This window comes from Halichoerus grypus, chromosome 9 (genome assembly GCF_964656455.1).
Source record: "Halichoerus grypus chromosome 9, mHalGry1.hap1.1, whole genome shotgun sequence".
NCBI classification, from domain to species: domain Eukaryota; kingdom Metazoa; phylum Chordata; class Mammalia; order Carnivora; family Phocidae; genus Halichoerus; species Halichoerus grypus.
In genome coordinates, this window is record NC_135720.1 from 47,723,384 (window position 1) to 47,740,676 (window position 17,293).

A 17,293-nucleotide genomic window follows, 5' to 3' on the forward strand; every position below is an offset into this window, starting at 1 on the left:
TCAGTGACATTGTACACGACCTTCTGCCTACGTTAGCACCCACCCTAACACCCCTGATCTCTACTGTATCATTCTGCTTTGTTCTTTTTTTTTTTTTTAATTATTTGGAGCATCTTTTCCCTTGTAAATATTATTGCTTGTTCATTTTTTATGTGCTTGTTTGTTGTTTGCTTCCTGCCATGTCACTCCCTCCTTATTAGAAATGGAAGGTCCATGTAAGCAGAAACCTGGCCTATTTCGTTCTTCATTGCCACCCTAGTCCAGAATAAGGCCTAGGACACAGCAGAGCTCCAAAATAATTGATGACAGAATGAATGAACCCACTTCCACATTTCCAATTCCATTCCTGAACTCTATTTTTAGTGAGAAGCATATAATGAACTTGTTGGTATGGAAATTGATGAAGGTTGTGAGGGAAGATCAGGAAAGCATAAAATGTGGTCTCAGTTCCCTTACCTATCTTGCCATCCACCACCAGACACAAAGCATGTGGGAAGTGGCCTATATGGAAAGGCTGGGAGGTCTGAGCACCCCTTCCTCATGCCACTTTTCTTGGTATCATGGCCTGATAAATGGTGTTAGAAGTAGAACATGGAAAAGGTCCCTGTGCATTGCTGGTCAGGAGTTGTTTTACTGCACTTACCATTCTCATTGATTTTGATCAAATTGAGGGTGCCTGGGTAGGCTGACCTTGTTCTGGGGCTCTGGGTAATGGGAAATGGCCACGGTGCACTTAAATGTTTCTCTGATATGTGCTCACACACATGCATATGTGCGCACGCACACACATACCAAACACACCACATGCACACATACACACAGCCCTGGCCTTCAGAAGGCGTATGCCTTGGGACATACCAAGACCCTCTGAGGGCAACTGGGTGGCTCAGTTGTTTAAGCATCTGCCTTCAGCTCAGATGATGATCCCAGGGTCCTGAGATTGAGCTCTGCATTGGGCTCCCTGCTCAGTGGAGAGCCTGCTTCTCCATCTCCCTCCGCTCCTTGCCCCAGCTTGGGTTCTCTCTCTCTCTCACTCTCTCTCTCTCAAATAAATAAATAAAATCTTAAAAAAAGACTCTCTGATATCAAAGACCTTGAAATATATTTGGGAAGACGCAACAGATATACAAGGAAATTATTTATTTATTTAAAGAATATTTATTTGAAGGAAAGACTTAAGAAATATTAAACAATGTAACAATATGTGCAAAAATGACCAGTAAGGGCTAAAGACACTGATGACTTCAGAAGCAAGGAGAGATGACTATGAGTAAAAGTGATTATAGAGGCCTTCATCCACAGTTTACTAAGCATAGGGAATACAGTGAGGCTGGGAGAAAACAGTTTTTCCAATAGATTGGAACTAAATATTCATTAATTTTTTTTTTTTTTGCAAGGTACTGTGAGATCCAAACTTGAATCACATTCAATTTGCAACAATTAACATAAACAACATATCATTTAAATTTTAAAATAATGGACTAAATGATAAAATGTTTTTATATTCTTAACTATTAGGATTTTTATAAGAAAAAAGAATGACTCCCACTTCTATTTGCAGATTTATATTTATTTCTTGGTTTTTCAGAGCTGGATTTTCAGACAGATTATATAGTTCCTTTATTCTTCTTTTTACATATATTGCGTTTCTTTTTCCATTTAGCAACTCTGTAGGAAAGAGAAGCTTACCCTAGTCACATTTATTTTCTTTTCTTTTAAGTTTAGCAGCTCTAATGAAAATCTTGGAAAGAGAAATTTGAAATGAATTGTTTAAACAAGACTGTAGGGTTATCTGAAGATTTTCATTCTCTATGCTGTCGGTATCACGAAAGATCATAAAGCGCATAGATGCACACAATTACGGGTGCATAATTGTGAATGAGGTCCTGACTTGCCGCAGTTTGGGGAATGTGCTTTGGGCTGCTCTCCACAGCTCTTCTGTAAGATGCTGGCCCTCTTCTAAGAGTTCCTTTTCACAGCTGCATGGGCTTTTTTCAAATTGTTAGAGAATACTGCTACATTTGTCTAATGTCTTCACACAGCACTCTTCAGGACTCTGTTGCTCTAAATTAATATCATTTCCGAAAGGGAAATCCTTGTGACTTGAGAAAATGCAAAGTACAGGCAGAACAAAGTGACTTGGTTAATATAAGCTCTCCTCCAAAAAGACAAGGCAAATCTGCTCTTTGATTATTTAGACAAATTTGATATGGTTCAGTTTTCATTCATTTGCAGTTCTTCAGTAGGGACATTTTTAGCAAAGATTAGTGGGATGAGAGTTTCTAGGGTCATCCCTGAATAAGACATTTGCTGGTTGAATAGCTGTTACAGCTGAATTCTTTATCGGAAAGATGGCACTAGGCAGCTGAATATTTTATTGCCTTTTCTCAGTCTAGTTAACAAGGGAGAATAATCCATTGAGAAGTGCATAAATACATATTCACCTTATACTGGAGAAATTTAAAAAGTGTTTCTGGAAATGCCATGGGCATTTTATGGATTGGGAACTCTTTTAATTTTCAAATTTAAAATTTATATCATAACCATAAAATTTTTAATGATCTTAGGGAAAAAAAAACCACTTGTTTCTTAAAACTTACGTCTGAAACAGATTAGCTTCATGAAATTCCTCTTTATGGAGAGAAAATTTTATAAAATCTAGGGCTTACAGTTGAATCAAGACCGTTTATATCTTAAATCATGTTTATTTATGCCTGGCAAATACATCCTGGCTTAGACATCTCTTTTATGATCTCCAATTTGTAAGTAGTAAGTGTACAGAGTGTGCATGGGATTGCATCCAGTATTTATGTTACTTATGGTGCGTTGCTTCAATTGATTCTTCCAGGATAAAGGGAGAAGTACCTGAGGCCCCTGCTGGATGTATAACTGATCTGACAGCAGGAACCTCTTAAGACAACCACTAAGATACATCTGATTAACTCTTACCATATCGCTCCGCACAATTTGCTATTTTCCAATATATTCATTCACTAGAATTTATTTCGTTACATATAACATGATGATATTCCTATTTATTACAACCTCCTGGAGATATTTTAAACAAAAACTTTATTTATATAACAAGAACACTGTTTCATCTTTATGAAGGTTTCTTTTCCTTTTTGTGGTCCTCCAAATACAAGGTATACCTTGCAAATCAAAAATACTGTTGGTAAAACAAAGCCATTTACTTTAAACAGAAGCTCAAGAAAAATATCAATTAACTGCAATGGGATTTTCTTCCTATTTTCATATAAATTGATATATATATATATATAATAAGTATGTATTTTTCTTTCTTCCTCTGTCTTATAGTAGTAAAAATAAGGTAAAATTCAATTCAGATATAAAAAGGAACACTTGTTAATGTAAAACCTTATTTGCTAATCTTAAATTGAATTTGCTTGTTTGTCTTAAATTGGCATGTATTAACCTTAAAATGGAGGATAATTATATATTCCCAATTCATGAAAATCATGGATTTACATCATTAGAAAACTGGAGGGGGGAGGGAAGGAACTGTCTGATACAGGACAGCTGATATGCCAATCTTAATATTTCTGTATTTCAAGACCCTACGAGATTTTCTGGTTCAAGAGTTCCTACCTAGTGGCAGGCTTATGTTTGTGGGTGGGGGTGGGCATCATTTCTATTACTTCTGTAACACAAGAGTTTTAGTTCCAAGTGTTCCAAACTTTGGGGACCAACATTCCCTTAATTGTGAGCAAGAAGAAATAGAAATTCTATTTCACAAAGTTTTTCATTCCCATTATGCCTCTCATATTTTTATTAGATATTAGACAATATAGACCATCTGTAAGCTACATATAATTTCTATTTCGAGAGGTGAGGAAACTGGGACTCAGAAAAGCTAAGCAAATGCTCATGGTCACGGTTATTAAACAAAGCTGGGATTTAAATGTAGGTCTCTCTGATTATAAAACCCATGCCGTTTCTCTTGTGGGATGCTGCCAGTGACCTCAGAGCCTTTTGCTTTCTTCCATTATTCTCAGGGCTTTAAATATTTAATCATTCTTTGACATCTCTCTGAACATGCTCCAAATTTTCTAAGTCCTGGCTGAGAGTGAGGCCTTGATCTGTTTGGAGCCCTCCACTAAAGGGCAAATCCATCTCTGCAGGAAGTTCCTACCTTTTCAGGGAAATGTGGTTAAAGTGAATATCAAGATCAGGCTTAAAGTTGGTGGCACAAGGAGTTGGGAGTTGATGGGTACAAGGTGATTTGCAGGTGGACTTATTTGGCCTGAGGGGAGGGTGGAGGTATTACCAGAGTCTTTATGTGGTAGAAACTTCCCTTAACCTCCCTGTGGTTCAGGGTGCAGGGACTGAGGAGTTGGGGTAAAACTGAAGAAGCAGGAAGGTCTCCATGAGATTGTAAGAGGGGTGGATAAAGGGACTTGCGGTGACTAAGGGTAACATGGGTTAGGGGTGGGATGATCTCGCCATCTCTGTGGGGACTACAGCACGCCCTGGTACACTGCAGCTGGTAGCAGCATTGGATGTATCAGGGCCTGTTTCCAGGAGCACCAAAGGCATGATCAGCACTGGTGGTAGAGTGGCATTTTGGGGAGGGGTATAAGACCATAAAGAAAGAATGCCCTAGAGTCTACAAACCATTAGAGGGGCACACTTAAGGCAGCTCCTCAGACTCTCAGAAATATCCAGAGCAGACTTTTTTTTTTTTTAAGATTTTATTTATTTATTTGACAGAGAGAGACAGCGAGAGCAGGAACACAAGCAGGGGGAGCGGGAGAGGGAGAAGCAGGCTTCCCGCGGAGCAGGGAGCCCGATGCGGGGCTCGATCCCAGGACCCTGGGATCATGACCTGAGCCGAAGGCAGACGCTTAACGACTGAGCCACCCAGGCGCCCTCCAGAGCAGACTTGAAAGGGACTCTGTTGGAGTGTGTGTATGAGTAGGGGGTCAGATCTGTGTTATTACTTTTAACTCTTAACCTGACCACATCTGCAGCTAGGGTAACACTGAATCAGTGGAGCACTGGGGTCATAAGTAATGGAGATTGTTAACCCTTTCAAAGCAAAACTTTAGTGTTGCAAAAATTACCGACTGGAGAATTGGGAAGTTTATTAAGAATTCAAGTAAACCAGAGGATTATGGGTCTTTGCGTTGCAGAAGAAGGACCCACCATCTTCTGGCTACAGGTTGGCATTGGTGATATAATGAAGTCACAGGTCATGGGATTTCTAGCACTCTGCTCTAAAAGCATTACTTAGCTCCTGCTTCCCCCTGTGTCTTCCACACTCCCTTCAGAGGACAAAGAGTTTCCACTGTTAATTTAGTATTTTTAAGACACTCTGACCAATAATTTTGTCTGCTTTTTGCCCTATGGCTTACATAACCAGAAGTTATTACAGTGTCAGAACACATTAATGAAGAAAGCACCTCTAAGTCTGTGGTTCTTGCTTTCTTTTTTTTTCCCTCATTGATTCAAAATTCCTCCCCTGCAGTTCTGTGTAGGAAAGTTATTTTTTAATCCCTATTCTGGACCTTAAATATTTAATAGAGTATAGCTTCAATCATCTATTGGAAATTCTGTTGATTGTTTGAGAAGTTTATCCAGCCTGTGTCCTGTTGACTCACCATCAAGACACCTACTACCTCTGTAAAGAATGCAGTATAATTATAGATTCAATAGAAAACCTCAAGTAAGGAGGAAGAGAAAAAGTTGACATGGAACAGAGTATATGTGTGTGGGGAAACCCATGTGATATGTCTCCCTTCTCAGTTTCAGACAGTGCCTGGAATCCCCAGTCACATTTGAACACACATCCCTGTAAACAGGACTAAGAAGAGAGAAGTATACTTAGATTACCCAAGATCAGACCTTTACGAATATGGAGGAGAAACCGTGGCTGGCTAGACAATGGTAAATTATTGTAGAATAAAAGTGAAATGCTGTTTATTTCTGTTACACTTCATGTTGAAAAAAAATCAGGTCTCTCTCTCTCTCTTTTTTTTAAGGCAAGATACGTAACCCACTGTTTCTCAAAGTGTGTGCTGGGAAATATCAATTCTGCCAGATGCTAACTAGAAACCAGTTTTCAGTCTCATGGCCAAATATGTTTGGGAAATATTATTACATAAGGCTAGTCACATTTCTGCACCCCTGGACTTCTTAAGACCTTAATAAACAAATAGGCTCTGTGACTCCCCAGTGGGGGAGATAGCTCACATACACTCTCCTTTCTCCATGAGGTCATTTTTAGGGCCAGTGAAACTACTTTGAGTTAGCCTACTGGAGAGCCACTTATCAGATGCGACTTATCCAGGCAGATTATAGGATCAAGACAGCTAACAAAAGAACTGTGCTTTCCCACTGAAACCATTGGCACACAAACACTGACAGGATTCTTCATGGCTAAGTCTAGAAGTAATTTATACCTAAATTAAATAGTTTCCAAGAAGTTATCTAGAACAAACGCTTCTTAAATATGAGGTACTGGTTTTGTGTTCATAACCACTCCCTAGAAAAATCAACCTTTTTTTTTTTTTAAAGATTCAGACCTTAATTTTTTTTTTTTTTTTTGATAGAGAGAGAGAGCATGTATAAGCAGGGTGGGGGGACAGAGGGAGAGAGAGAGTCCCAAGCAGGCTCCATGCTCAGCATGGAACTCGACACAGGGCTCCATCTCCCAACCCTGCGATCATGACCCAGGGGGAATCGAGAGTCAGACGCTCGACGGACTGTGCCACCCTGGTGCCCCATAGAAAATCAAGCTTTGAAACTAAAACTCTAAAGCTGACTTGAAGAACTTACTGTCCCCTCCTTAGGAGGAGATTTTTGAGAACACAGATGATGGCTGAGGATGTTTCCAGACCATGAAGGCAGAAAACAGGAATTAGCATGTGTAGTGTAAGAGCCTGACGTTAAGCTTTTGATTGCTGTGGCAACCATTTCAAAGACTTCCATCTTGAATAAACTATTGGCAGCTGCGTGGCATGGCCACTGGCAAAACAACCAGATAAGGAACAGACCACATCAACCATTCAGTTCCCCTTTTACAAAGCCCTCATTAACCTAGATAACTGACCACCTGAGTGACTTGTGTATTCCTTTTCATGCCCTAATTCCAGTTTTTATGTTTCTAATTTCCCAAAATAGAGTGAACCTGCAAAACCCTCCAACCCCAGGAGAGGCAGAGACCCCAGTCAGCACTCCCTCCATCTCTCTCTGTGACTGCACTGTGTGGTCCACAGGTGTGTTGTGTACTCTCCAGGACCTAGGAGTAATAAATCTTGTTCTTCAAAGTTCCCTGATGGTTTTTTTCTTAGGTGCATTTTGCAGTCATGATAACCTCAGGGACCGGTCTAGCCACACTGGCTTCAGTTGGGGAAAGGTCTGTGGGAGCTCGCCTGCAATAGTATGGTCCAGGTGAGTACCCCAGGCACTTCTAGCTGATAGTATTACCAATAGGCTGAGATCGACAAAACAGCATGATGATAAATAATATGATTTAGGAACTCTCTCTCTCTCCATAAGAGTCAGTCCTCTTTGAAAGCTAACATTTTCAGCCCCCCATTCTGGGGCATATTGTTTGGGGCTGACGTATGGATTTCCAAGTTCCTCTTGGTGCTTGGCTAAAAAGACTTTTTCCCCGGTGCTGTATGTCATGCTGGGCTCAAGACTCAACTGCTGGGGAATTTGCAAACATAGCTTTATATGCCAAAGGAATAGAACTTGATGGTGTCCAAAGACAAATGAAGTGGAAATTTATTTTAAAAATTCATTATTTAAAATATTCTAGGGGCACCTGGGTGGCTCAGTCGGTTAAGCATCTGCCTTCGTCTCAGGTCATGATCCCGGGGTCCTGGGATCGAGCCCCACATTGGGCTCCCTGATCCATGGGGAGTCTACTTTCTCCCTCTCCCTCTCCTTCTGCCCCTCTCCCTGCCCCCCACCCCAGCACTTGTGCTCTCTCTCTCTCTCCTTTTCTCTCGTAAATAAATAAATAAATAAAAATCTTAAAAGAAATAAAATATTCTAACTCAAAAGCAATGATAATTAAGAAGCATTCAGAAAATCAGGCAAATGTGCCCTCTAAAACAATGCAGGAAGGAGAATTCCACAGGCATCTTCTTCTCCCAGTTCTCCCGATGGGACCTTGGGAGGCATAAACACTGCTTAGCTTGGAGAAAGGGTGACAATCCCAGCTAGGAGCACCAAAAGAGGCTGTGGGAGCTTCTTTCTGGGCCCTTCAGCAGGAAGCTGCAGAGAAAGACCATGCTCCCCATCATTTTAAAGGCCCTAAGGGCACTACCAGAAATTCACTGGAGGAAAAGCCAGAAGAGTCACCTACATTTTCAACCTTTCTAATTTCTCACTATAGTTTTCTGTTTTTTCCCTTCCCAGGTCAAAAATATAATCTAAAAACAAGATGGATTGTAGCAAAGGACGATCACAATGAACTAAAATCATGACCATTTCCAGTACTCATAATGTCATTCTTGAAGGCACTGAGGCTTTGTCTTATATTTTGCCAGAGGTTTGTGCTATAGAAAATTGTTGGTCATATAAAATTTTAATTTTAATTTTGAATCACAAGGAAGAATTTACAATGGTAGAATCATCACTTTAAAAAAAGTAATGCTGGCTAAAGGGGGAACAAGGGAAGAAAAAGATAGTCACATTTTTAGTACTAAAAACAACTGTGATAAATGTTATGGCTGAAGATTATAATTCTGTCTAATATCTTTAAAGGAAATTAAGAGAACACTTGAATACTTTTGCTTATCAGTTTCCATTGGTTTTCTAAATGTAAAGACTTGAAAGGCTGCTGATATCTAAGAATGAACAATGCAAGTATATTTGAATTTCCACACATTTCACACCTCACCGAGTGAGTATATTTCATGTGATGACAACTCAGGTCAAGGAATAAGGAATACTCAAATTGATGGACCATTTGATTTTAAGTGTAAGCATAACTTAAGGGAGTATGGACACATTTCATAATTGTTTTTATATCACCAAGAAGTCCTGGACTCAGGCTTTGGTAAGTAAGTGAGCAAGAGACAGAGAAAGGCAAGGTTTAGGGTCCATTCTTCAAGGACCTTATGGCCTAGCTGAAGGAAAAAACACGAGTCCGTGGAAATTACTTTTACCTTGTGTTGTTTGGTTTTGGTTTGGTTTGGTTTGGTGGCCTTTCAGGACCTATTAACAAAAAGAGTAAATGTAAAAGGCAAGATGAATAATAATAAAGATCAGTTTACTGATGGAGTTCAGAGGCAAGAGGAAGAGGACCTCATAGCAGTGGTAGGATTAGAATCTGACATTAAAGGATGGATAAGACTGTGGTGATTGGAGAGGACCTAGCTGACCCACTGCACATGAGGGAGAATGAGAAGGGCATGAAGAAGATTGCAGCAACATTGTGGCTCTAATTCAGGGCTGGTGAATAATATCATTTATTTAGAGCCAAGAATTTCTGTAGGTGAGGGAATAGAGAGCCATATTTCTGAAATAGACAAATGAGGCTGGTTATGGAGAGTCTAAGTGCCAGACCAAATTTGAACTTTATAATGTAAGACTTCACAGGTTGGGGGAATGATGACATCAGTTGTTTTTAGGAAGAGTGAGTGCTATGTGGAGAGGGAGGGACGCCCGGAGACAAGAAAGACAGCTGTTAATCTCCTGGTGTTAGCTGACAAGCCTCTGGACTGGTGAGCCAGGCAGTGGGAGTGGGAGAATGGGAAAGATACAGAGACCAGAACATAGTTGGAAGTGGGAGAGACAGAAACCAATGATGACTCCTTCTGAGGGGGCCGTGGGCTGGCTTGTTTTTTTGTTTGTGTGTTGGGTTGGTTTTGTTGCCTTTTGGGACCTTTTAGAAGTTAGTTTCAGTGCATTTTCGCCAAGAGTTGACACATTCACTGGATCTTAGGGTTAGAAGGATGAGATCAAGTAACTTTTGAACAGGTCTTCTGTTTTTAGTGATGTTTGTTCACCCCTATTTTATGGACATGGTTCTTAGGAACCAGGGACACTATGAAGAAGTCACATTTGTAGCAACACACCAGAAGCCACTTCTCTGGACTTTGAAAATGCACCCTGCCACGTTGCCTTTCCCCAGCAGAGGAGTTATCTGAGCAAAGATCTTAGGTTGATTTTTTTAAACATTGGGAACATCAGTATCTAATCTTTTATTACAATAACTTAAAACAAAATTAAGATCACAGCATGTTCAGCTACATAGTTCTGTTCCCGTGCAATGCTTTTGCAAACCAAAAGAATTGGAGGACAGTTTTCCATCTCCAATACATCAAATGAATCTATCTATCTATCTATCTATCTATCTATCTATCTATCTATCTATATCTATGTATATAGTTAGCAATTTCATGAAAACTTAGCTTAAGCGTATCTATCTACCTGTCTCCATAAAAAAAAAAAAAAGGGTGTCCTAATCATTTCTAAATGAATCCTTTCTTAAAAGGATAAAATAAATAGCTCAATCTTATGTAAGAAAGGAATGTGTGAAGTAAGCTCTGAATTTCTCCAAGGGCTCTTCACAGTGCTGCTATATTATTACAACTTCAATATCCTGTGTTAGCAACACTTATTTAACTTGTTACATTTTAGTTTTATGGGAGAGCCATGAATGTAAAAGGCACATAAAAACCACAGCCAAATGGCTGACATCTGACCTTTAATCCTCTCTCAGACTCTCCTTTAGAAACACACCACCTCCTCTTCTACACACACACAGTGAGTATATCACCTGCTCCTTAATTTACTAAGCATTGTGGTATTGCTTAAGAAAAGAAATTGCATACTTTCTTGACCCTGGTTTCCTTCCTCACCCCCCCTTTTTAGCACTTATATTATTTTTTGACGTTTGGTCCTGTAAATTGCCACTATTTTTGTAATTAAAAATTAAGGTTGGAGCCTCAGGAAAAGGTGTCAGAAGGTGACTTATTAAACTGTAAGAAGACCAAGAAGGAACTAAGAAGTTTGTTTTGGAACTTGAAACTTCATTATCACAAATAATATGGTTCTTAATTCTTACTAACATATAAATAATTATCTGACCTGAACTTAACATATATATATATTAAATATGTATATTTATTAAAAAATATGTATGGCAGAAAATAAAATATAGGCGGGATTAGCAGAAAGGGACTTCAGTAGAAGCCTATCTACCCATCATTTGGCAGAAATAATGGCTGAGGATTTTGGAGGATGTCAGTTGGCCACTTAGGGTCGGAATTGGGACCAGAACAGTTCTGCACTCCAACACCACTCCCTTACAACTGTACCCCCAATCACGATACCTCTGTCAGAAAGAATACTGTGCCTTATGGGGTGCCTGGGTGGCTCAGTCGTTAAGCGTCTGCCTTCAGCTCAGGTCATGATCCCAGGGTCCTGGGATCGAGCCCCGCATCGGGCTCTCTGCTCCGCGGGAAGCCTGCTTCTCCCTCTCCCACTCCCCCTGCCTGTGTTCCCTCTCTCGCTGTGTCTCTCGTGTCAGATAAATAAATAAAATCTTAAAAAAAAAAAAAAAAGAAAGAAAGAATACTGTGCCTTAAACATACAGAGTGAAGAAGAAAGGTCCACTGTTCATGGCAAACCAGAAACTAGATCCCATCTTTGAGGCAAAAATCTCTTGATTGCTGCCCCTGTTTCACAAACATGCAATAATGTATGGCCCCCAACAGTCCTCCTCTGACTTGTTTTGTCTTCAGGGGATGAGAAAGGGCATAAAATCTGGAAATCTGACCCAACTGAGTCAATAAAAAGCCTTTTGTCTGTGAACCTGACCACAAGCAATTCAATGTCACACTGATTGAAATAGCTGATTGGAAAGATTTTTGTCAGGAATACCATCCCCCTTTTATAGAAATAAACAGTTTGAAACAAAATTGAAGTAGCAAGACGGAATCAACTGCCACTTCAAGATAGTGCTGTCTACTATATGTAAAGGTGTTTATTTCCTCATGACAAAACATGTGTTATCTCTTCCGTAATATCTCCTTAAATCCACTGTTTGTTTTAATCAAAAATACAGTAGGAAAAATTTTTTACAAAATGTCTCAGCACATTGTAACTTAATAGTTCGATTAGTTAAAAAATTTTTTAAAAAACCCTTAATTTTGTGTTTCTAGCAGATGAATATTTATACTCTTAATTTCAGGCAGTGTTGCATTTTTATTTACTATATTAAAGTTCAAAAGAAATGAGTAATTCGACTTGGAGTTTTATCATTTATTCTTTAATGCTAACTAAAGAGAGGTACTAACATTTTTTAAGAAGTGCTTACTATGTGTGTATTGCATTTCATTTCCATACTATCCTTCCCTAAGAATCATTCATAATGTTTGACCTTTTAATAACTGACTTCAATTCAAATAAGAAAAAGTGGTGGCATTAAACTATATTCAACATTTATTAATATAGCATTTAAACTCAAGGAAAATGCCAGACTCTAAAATTCTGACAACGGAAATTTATCCTAATCAGCCTTTGTCTCTGCCCTTGTAAAAAATCGCAAGAAACTGGCACATCTTCTGTGTTAAATAATCTGAAATATAGCAAGTAGCACCCAGCTGTGAAGTCAAGTCTTTTCACCATATTTACTTCTAATTTAAAAAAAAAAAAAATAGTATGGATCCTCTGCCTCTCCAACTTAAGTATGAGAGGATCAACAATGGAAAACATGTATCATTACTACGGACTTGGACAATCTCATGCAGAGGGAAATAAAATATAAATTGTTTGGTGGTGGTAGTGGTGTGGTTATTTATCATTGGCTTAAAGTCCCTCCTGTAGGATCCCCATAAATGTCCCAGTATTAATCTTCAACTCCCTTTGTAATTGCTTATATATATATATTTTTAAGATTCTACTTCGCTTGGTAAAAACAAGACCTAAGCCCTCAACCTTCTAAAAGCAGCATGGGAAAATGATTACGATGAAGGTCTTGATTAACACACTCTCTTTGCAGTTCTCTAACAAGTCAAGCATTTCCTGGAAACCCGCCCACAGATTGTGGGACTATTTTTAGTTGCTCACCTCCCTGTAAACGCAGCTATTAGATATCCAGATATCCCTGCTCCTTTCAGGTGCAGTAAAATAGAACATAAAAGGGTGTAATTGGATGATTACAGCTGAAGACTGTGAGCAGGAGCCATAGGGTCTCTCTCTTTTCCTAAGAGCTCTGGGATACGCCCCAGAAAGGCTTTTTCTCTCTCTGCAGCTGGTGAAACCTATGCACGGAGCAGGGGCCCCTGACCCCCAGATGCAGCATCATCTCAGAAAATGCACTGCTAGGGTTGTTTCTGTATACACCCCGGGGAGAAAGGCAGGGAAAAAGAAGTCACATCTTTGGGCAGCTCCCGTGCGTCAGGTCCTGTGTATCCATGTAGTTGTCACCACAACCCGGAGAGAGAGGTGGGTGTCGTTATTCCGGTTTTACAGTGAGCAAAACTCAACCATCAGCCAAGTTCGCTGACTGCTCAAGGGCACGTGGCTAATGAGCTGCAAAGCCAGGTTAAACCCATTCCATGTTTTGCCCCTTACACTCCTGCCCTTTTGAGGGGAAACTGGAAAGCAGGTTCTGTCACTGGGGTGGCCGAATAATTGATTGTCCAAACCAGAACGTGTCTGAGAGAGAAATAGAGGGGTAATAATAAAAACACCCGGCCGACTCGGGTGGCCTGTCAGGTCTTGGGCAAACCAGGATTTATGTAGTCAGCTTGTGTGAACTCTTCCTTGCTCACAAGACTGGAGTAGATTTCCCTGAAGAAAGCTCCCTGCCCACAGCTCAGCACCAGAATCCTGCCCTAGGTCCCTCAGGCAGGAAGAGAGAGAGTTAAAAAAAAAAAAAATTCTTTTGAAGACTAGGTTTAAGTGTAAATTTTGTTGTTGTTGTTGTTGCCCCAAGAGCACCAATTGTGCTAAAGTTGTCTTCAATTCCTAATTCCTTAGGAGCAGTGGAACAATATCACGGGACTGCCACACACTTGCATTATGGGTATATTAAGATGACACAAAAATATCTAACATTTATTGACTTTTTCCTGTGCACCAGGCACTGTGCAGAGTGCTTTATGTGCTTTATCTTATTTAATTTTCTCAAAACTTCTGTGAGGTATATACGTTTATCATCTCCATCTTCCAGGTGAGGAAACAAGGACACCCAGTAATGGCCTGGCTGTAATTCAGGCCAAGGCCTTCCGCCTCCAGCGTCTGCACTGTTCGTTACGACACTGCGCCTGCGCCATGCATGCTGTGTTGGTCTTGGAAATGGTAGAGTTACAAAGCCGTGCATCAGGTTTCCTGGCCTCAAAGCTTTCAGATTACCGAGGAGAGACTCCTTGACATTGCAGTATCTTAACTAATAACTCAGTGTTCGTCAGAAGGCGTCATGTATGTATTTTTGCAAATACCATCAAATGAGTGACACAGATCCCTTTAGCATATCGTGTGGTGTGCGGCAAGGTGGCATATACTGGTGGGATATGCTGAAATTTGTCCTCTTAAGTATGGATCTCATTCTCTCTAATAGCAAGGAAAGCCTAGCAAGGACTGTCCTGCAGGTCCTCAAAGCCTCTGAACCCTCCCTGCACAGTACCTGGCCCATTGTAGACACAAATGACTCTATTCTGCATCATGATTGAAGTTGTCAATCAAACTGTAGAGCATTCAGAGCAGGGGAAATCTCTGGGGCTTGTAATAAAGACATGGAAGTCTTTACAGAGAATATGGGGTTTGAACTGGGCCTTGAAGGAAGAGAAATAAGTCTTTGAAAAAGTAGATGAGGGAGATGAAAGGTATTCAAGGTGGAAGAAACAAATTAAGTAAGTGAACTCGGATGGGAACTTGAGGGGAAAGCAAAGAGACCAGGATGTCTGGATGGAAACATAGCAAAGCAAGTCTGATCTAGAAGGGTAAGATTATGGAGCCCTTAACTGTGGGAGGTGCTGTTCAAGACCCCCTGTGGATGCCTGAAACTGTGGATAGTACTGAACTGCAGATATACTATGGTTTTTTCCTATGCATTCACACCTATGATGAAGTTTAATTTTATTGGTAAGAGATTTAAAAAATACTACTAATAAAATAATTATAACATTGTCTTGGAATAAAAGTCATGTGAATGCGGTTTCTCTCTCCCGATCTCTTATTGTACGGTCCCCTTCTTCTTGTGAGCTGATAAAAATGCCTACATGGTGAGATGAAGTGAAGTCGGTGATGTTGACATTGTAATGATGTAGCATTAGGCTGCTATTGGCCTTCTGGTAATAGAAGGAAAATCATCTGCTTCTGGGCCATGGTTGCCCACAGCAACTGAAACCACAGAAAGTGAAGCTGAAGACAAGGGGAGAATAATATATAAGGAATAGTGTTCAAAAGTACTCATGCAGAGCTGATTATTACTGTTTCCATCTCCCTTGATACTGTGAACTGGTTTAGACAGTAGACACTGGAGCAGAGAGCAATGATGAAAAATGGATTTTCAGTGGCTGTTAATCTCAGTAAGCAGTTTCTTCTGCCTTTCCTCAAACTCTAAACATTTTAATTTGTTTATTTTAGGAGAGAATTTTGAAAAGTTTAAGGTTAGAAAGCTTTATGAGTTTATGAAGGGCAAAGACTGTATCTAGTCTTTGAATCCTTACAGCCTGTTGCATAGGAATAGTTAACCAAGCATGACATGATCTCCCCGTCAACACTGCGGGGAAAGCACTGTGGACCCCGGTTACTATCCAACAGTAGCGGTTCACTAAGGTGGCAGGAAGATGTGGTGTGAAGGTAAGAGTCTAAGTGCTTGAAATCAGTCTGATTGTGATACTCGCAGGCCTTTCGAGCTTCTTGAGAAGGGACAGCTACTTGGTGATGACTTCCTGGGGTTATATGACTTTTAAACCAAAGCTTTGTTTAACATTTTGTACATAGGTTTTTTTAATACCAGTTTGCGTGTTATAATTAACGTTTCACTTGTACAGAAGGCACCCTTCCTTATATTTAAGCCATGAAATATAACCATGGCTCCAAAAGCAAATGAAAATAATCTGTAAGTGGAAAAGAAGTCTCACAAAACCCATGCATGCTTTTGTTTTGTTTTAGGATCCTAAGCCTGGTGCTGTGTATGAAAGAGGGCGCAGTGAATGCCTACACTTTAAAAGGATACATTTAGAGATGATAGCACAGTAAGAAATGGAGATACTGTGCCAGTCCAACAGGTGGAAGAAGCCAGGGGAGAAACATGCTGGGAACCGCTGTGGGGACCACCGGGCTGCCTCTAGGACCTGAAAGTGGCTCCTGGCCAGTGACTAACAGGAACATGAGGACCTCAGTCCTACAACCATAAGGAAACGGCTTTTGCCAACAACCAGCAAGGACTCCAAGTTCCAGATGAGAATTGCAGACAGGGCTGGCACCTTGTTTCAGCCTGGTGAGACTCTGAGCGGAGAATGTAGTCACTCCATGCCAAGACGCTGACCTACAGAAACTGTGAGATAAACTTGAGATTTTAGAAGCCACTAAGCTTCTGATACTTTGTAATGCAGCCATCAAAAACGAAAACGGGCCATGTTGTACCTTTGCTTTGTCTTGGAGAAATGAGCTAACTCATACAAGGGTTTTTCTCAGATACATAAAATGTATTCCTTGAAGTGCAAACACTTGATGGATATATATTATCCATTTATCTGCCTTATTAAATAGTACTTAGTACACTGCCTAATATTTAAAGAGTCTAATAAATATTTGTTGAATGAAGTATACTTGCTTTTTCTTCATTACTCAGATTACTTAACGTTATAAGCATCCATTATTTTTTTTTTAAGCTTTTATTTATTTATTTATTTGACAGAGAGAGAGACAGCAAGAGAGGGAACACAAGCAGGCAGAGTGGGAGAGGGAGACAGATTTTATTTATTTATTTGACAGAAAGAGAAAGGAAGAGAGAGAGAGAGAGAAAGCATGAGCAAGGGGAGGGGCAGAGGGAGAAGCAGGCTCCCCACTGAGCAAGGAGCCCAATGCGGGACTCGATCCCAGGACCCTGGGATCATGACCTGAGCCAAAGGCAGACGCTTAATGACTGAGCCACCCACATGCCCCATAAGCATCAATTATTGACTGGGCTCTGTGATAGATTGTGTGACCAGTTCTCCGTGCCTGCTTCCCTTCACTGGGAGAGGGCTATACTTCCCTGCTCCTTTGAAATGAGGCTTGTGATTTACAAAAGGAAATAGTAAGCAGAAGCAATGTGGTCACTTCCATGCAGAAGCTTTAAGAATCATTTTGTGTT

General features: G+C 40.2%; 1 long non-coding RNA gene across 1 annotated transcript in view; it reads left to right on the plus strand.

The window, feature by feature from the left end:
• Positions 1-16,690, plus strand: part of LOC118524503 (uncharacterized) — an 82,932-nt gene extending 66,242 nt beyond the window's left edge. Inside the window, exons 4-8 of the long non-coding RNA XR_013440909.1 lie at positions 5,767-5,907; positions 7,314-7,413; positions 8,392-8,524; positions 14,162-14,409; positions 16,108-16,690. This is a non-coding gene — a long non-coding RNA (uncharacterized LOC118524503). The remainder of the gene's footprint in view (positions 1-5,766; positions 5,908-7,313; positions 7,414-8,391; positions 8,525-14,161; positions 14,410-16,107) is intronic.
• The last annotated feature ends 603 nt before the right edge of the window (positions 16,691-17,293 follow it).